Raw genomic sequence first — 4551 nt, 5'->3', positions numbered from 1 at the left:
TCTCTCTCTCTCTCTCTCTCTCTCTCTCTCTCTCTCTGGGAACCCCACATCATCGCTACGTGCAAAAAAGTTATTGGAGTGATACAAAGACTAAGACAATACAGAGACTTGCTAAATATTCCTGTACGTATCCATCTTGTCAACAGCCTTGTGTTGTGTTACCAATATTAGATTATGCCTGTACTGTTTTTATCGATTTACGCTGTACAAACAGCATCCAAATGCAGCGCGTTCAAATTGCTGGACTACGCTTAATCTGTGGCCTTAAGAGAGCTGCAAGAATTTCTCCGTACCTGTGTCGAACTCATTGGCTCAATCTCGCAAATAGAAGGAAGTGTGCTATGCTGCAGTTAGTGTTTAAAGTTTTAAATTTTGATCAACCTTTGTATCTGTCAAGTATGCTTACTTTTATGTGCCGAGTTCACAATAGACAAAATAGACACTCAGCGAATACTCTCAGAGTTAAAGCGCATGACACAAACAGAATGAACGGTGCTTTTCCTGTCATTGGCCCGCAGTTACGGAATGCTCTACCTCTGCAAATACGCACTTGTCGCACTGTCAACGCCTTTAAAGTAAAGTTGTACAACCATTACTTTCAAAAACAAAACTCGCACTGTTAATTACTCTTTATGCTATTACTTGCTGTTTTATCATCATTATCTGCAATCTTTGAACTTTCCACTGGAACCCTGTGTAAATAACCTCTGACTGGCTGTGCTATTGTTTTTTTATGTACCTCATAATTGGTACAACCTAATGGGGCTTCTAGCCCTAATGTACCATTCTTTTGCACAATAAATCAAATCAAATCAAATCAAATCAAATCAAATCTCTCTCTCTCTCTCTCTCTCTCTCTCTCTCTCTCTCTCTCTCTCTCTCTCTCTCTCTCTAAATCTTAGTTCAAAACCTCGTCAGGACCCAGACCATCATAGCTCGAAAATTCTTACTCGCCATACGCAAGCTTGATTGCGTCTCGCGTAACAGGCTTCGCTATATCTCACGAAGCACTGTTCCACTGCGACGCGCCATTGCCACGTTGTGGGCGAAGAGGTCTATCCGTCCTCAAGTGCTTGCTACAAGGACGGATAGAAAAACGCAATGTTATTTTAGTTCGCCCACACACTTAGTCAAAAACGTCAAATTTTAAGAAAAACAAGCTGTCCTGCATCTGGCGTTGCTTTGTGTGGCGTTACCGCGCGGGCGCACACTAGACGACTAGCGGCGGTAGAGGGAGCGGGGGTGGTGGCTAGGGGGGCCTGGCGGCGCCTATCCCGCCCATTCATCTCGTTCCTGGGGAGTTTCCGCGTAAAACTCGGACGAGAGAAAAAAATAAAATAGGATGCCAGCAACGGAATGAGGAAATGGGGGAAGTGAGTGAGAGTGCGCTGCTGCTGCTGATGGTCGCCGAGGTACCCTCGAGACGTGTTCCCCATTTGTCTTTTGTCTCTCGTCCGCTGCCCCGCCCCTCCCCCCTCGCCCGGAGTGCGCTCGTGGGACCGATAATAACGCCATGTGCATAATGAAGGCCGTCACGAGCTTCGACGCGCAGATTTCGTCGCCGTCGCCAATCCCGCGCGCTGTTGTCTGCGGCGCCACATTTCACACGGCCGACTCGAAGGTCACACGCTGTGGGGGTGGTGGGGCGGACCAATGCATTCCATGCATACGGCTGGGCCACATTATGTGCCGAAATGTCGACGTGAACGATCGAGCGGGGGTGAGCTGTGGTAAAGCAGTGACGCAGGCTCTGCTTTTTTCGATTCGAGCTGATCCTGGTCAAAAAATGTAAGATCATATTAACTTCCCCGGTCTATACTAACTTTCAGCAGACCCGTTTGCTTTCAAAGGTCTTTCGAGCAGGTCTTTCGTAAACTCGTGTTTGTTTGAATAAGTTCAGCAACAGACTTTTTAACCCTTTTCTGTCTTAGGGCCGCTTAGCGGTCATTCCTGGACTCATGCCGACGCAAAACCTTTTGGCCACTGCAGCGATCTGTGGATTTGTTAACGCTCAGCGAATCATTGGGGTAGAAGACCATTGCTTGCGTTGTTGGCTCCCATGCAGATGGCGAGCAGGTTTGCTCGCCATTGAGACGGAACGCAAGGCTAACGTAGGCGACGGCGGCCCGAAAGACGTGGGGGGTGGTTGCTCGACCAGCGAGGAGCCTGATTTTGACGTTCTTTTCCCGCGCCTACCAATTTCACGGTGGTTGGGCAAGGGTGGCTTTAAGTCTGTGGGACGAGCGCGGCGATCTCGCGTGAGTTGCTCATAGACAGGCGAATGGTGACTACTTTGAGGGGTCTCGTCTGGAGCTGAGTTTAGCAAAGGGAGGAAAGGGGGAGGGGGTGAACAAACCTAGTTACTCTCCTTCACCCCAGCGGCTTGGGCAAGGTGGCAGTATTAGTGTTCCACCAAGCGTACCCCCTGGAGTGCTTCCTCGAGCAGCCACCGTAAGTCGCGTTTCGTTGATCTTTTTAGGAGACATTACGGTGGGAGGTTTATCAGTGATAGGGTACTAAGCAGCGGCGAGTCAGATAGTACGAGGTCTTGCATATTTCTGATCAAAGGAAATGATTAATCGCTTCTCCAAAAACGGCAATACTTTTGCGTGTTGAGACTAGCTGCCTATAGGCTGTGATAGCCTAGCCTAGGCTGCTACCAAGTAATGGAATCTTTTTTTTGTATTGGGTTCTGAGAAGCAGGGGAAAGTTACCCAGTGGCTTTATCATAATTGTAAGTAATAAGTACAAACCATCTTTCCCATTAATTTCCGGTGCTGTTGCTCGGGTTATTGATTATAGAACCAGGCAATTGTTCAGTAGTTATTTAAATGGTAGGTCTCCCCCGTATTTTCAGCCATATGGCAGTAGCCATATAGCAGTAGCCATATAGCAGTACCCTTAGACAATTATGTTGCAACATTATCACTCATCATTTCTCTTTAATAAATGCCATCTCAATTAATGTAAATTTTTAATACGGTATTGAAACCAACGTGGCCCTAACTCGTACAAGAGTAACATGTAATATAATTGGAATAGAACGCCAAGAATTGGCATTCAAAAGGGAACGCCAATATTTGGCGTTCTCAAAAGCATTTTCAGGGAAGGAACGCCAGAGTTCGGCTTCCCCTTTTGAACGCCAAATCTTTGGCGTCTTTAGACGCCAACTAAATTACAGCGATCAGTTTTTCTCAGATCCATTTTGCACAGAACGGGAGCTCGGCGCCTGCGGGATTCAAGTTAGGCCGCCCCGCAGTACAGGCGTGCCCTGCAGGCATGATGTTGCCTACCTACTAGGCGTTATGGAGCTTGGAGAGGCATATCGGCGTGTGCCTGCAGAAGTGGCGTATCTGTGAAGAGGCGCGCAACGCTGGCGGATCTGCGCCGGCCCGGCCAACACTGGCGGATCTGGGAAGGGACGGTCATCACGGGCGTATCTGCATTTCGGCTGATCTGCTCAGTCAACTTCGGAGGCCTATTGCTCATCGTAGGTATGTCCTACAGTATTGACTGATGTCTCATTGCAATGTTTATATCCTCGTGATTGAGTTTTGATATCACTCAATACTGTACGACATACCTACAATGAGCAATACACCTCCAAAGTTGACTGAGCAGATCAACCGAAAAGCAGATACGCCAGTGTTGGCCGGCCCGGGGCAGATCCGCCAGTGTTGGCCGGCCCGGCGCAGATCCGCCAGTGTTGGCCGGCCCAGCGCACATCCGCAATTGTTGCGCACCTCTTCACAGATGCGCCACTTCTGCAGGCATACGTCAATATGTTGACAACAGTCGACCTGGTAGGCAGGCACATGTCCATCCGGAAGGGGCGTCTGACTATAGGGACGGAAGCAATTAGTAATTAGAGGAAAAAAAATAGTTAGTCTCTCGCCTCTATCCTCTTAAATTTGTTTACATTTAGTTGGTAAAGGTGTCTTTAGATTTCATCTGCTAAAAAAATGCTTCGTCTCCAGTCCCAGCCTCCTGCTTGTGTATGTGTGCGTTGGCCAGGACAAGTTGTGGACCAGACCGCCATCCAGGTCAGCTGCCGCACCGTTATCCTGCTGAGTTCACATTCACAGTCTGAATATCCAATGGCCGCTTATAAAAAACACATCAGACTCATCGACCAGTCCAGCCACCGGTGTTGTGGGGCCGCTACGGTTCGATAGTGTCAAGCGCGTTGTGAGCTGAGACAATTTCAACATCATAAACCCAACTACAGTCTGGATGTAAAAAGGATTTTCTCGGCACACGATCTACTGAGTTGGTTGGACACTTTTGTATTGTACAGTTGTCACGGGTGTACAGTCAAACATCCATAAAATAAAAAGAATCAAGTTTTTTTTCAAGTTTTTTTTCGGCTGCCGCACGTAGTGTAGTATAAAACAGGGTGCTAGCGTGCGGTGATAGTGGTTATCCGGAAGACATCCACACCACCGCACTGCACCGCAATCTTTCTTCTCAACTGGCTGCCGCAATGGTAGCTCTTCTCCAGTGGGAGAGAAAGATATTCTCTGCTTTAACCCCCTCCCTATCTCTTATTCC

The sequence above is a fragment of the Frankliniella occidentalis genome, unplaced genomic scaffold (assembly GCF_000697945.3).
Source record: "Frankliniella occidentalis isolate FOCC.00 unplaced genomic scaffold, Focc_3.1 Scaffold297, whole genome shotgun sequence".
Taxonomy (NCBI): domain Eukaryota; kingdom Metazoa; phylum Arthropoda; class Insecta; order Thysanoptera; family Thripidae; genus Frankliniella; species Frankliniella occidentalis.
The sequence above is the reverse complement of the archived record's forward strand: the minus strand, read 5'-3'. Positions refer to the sequence as shown.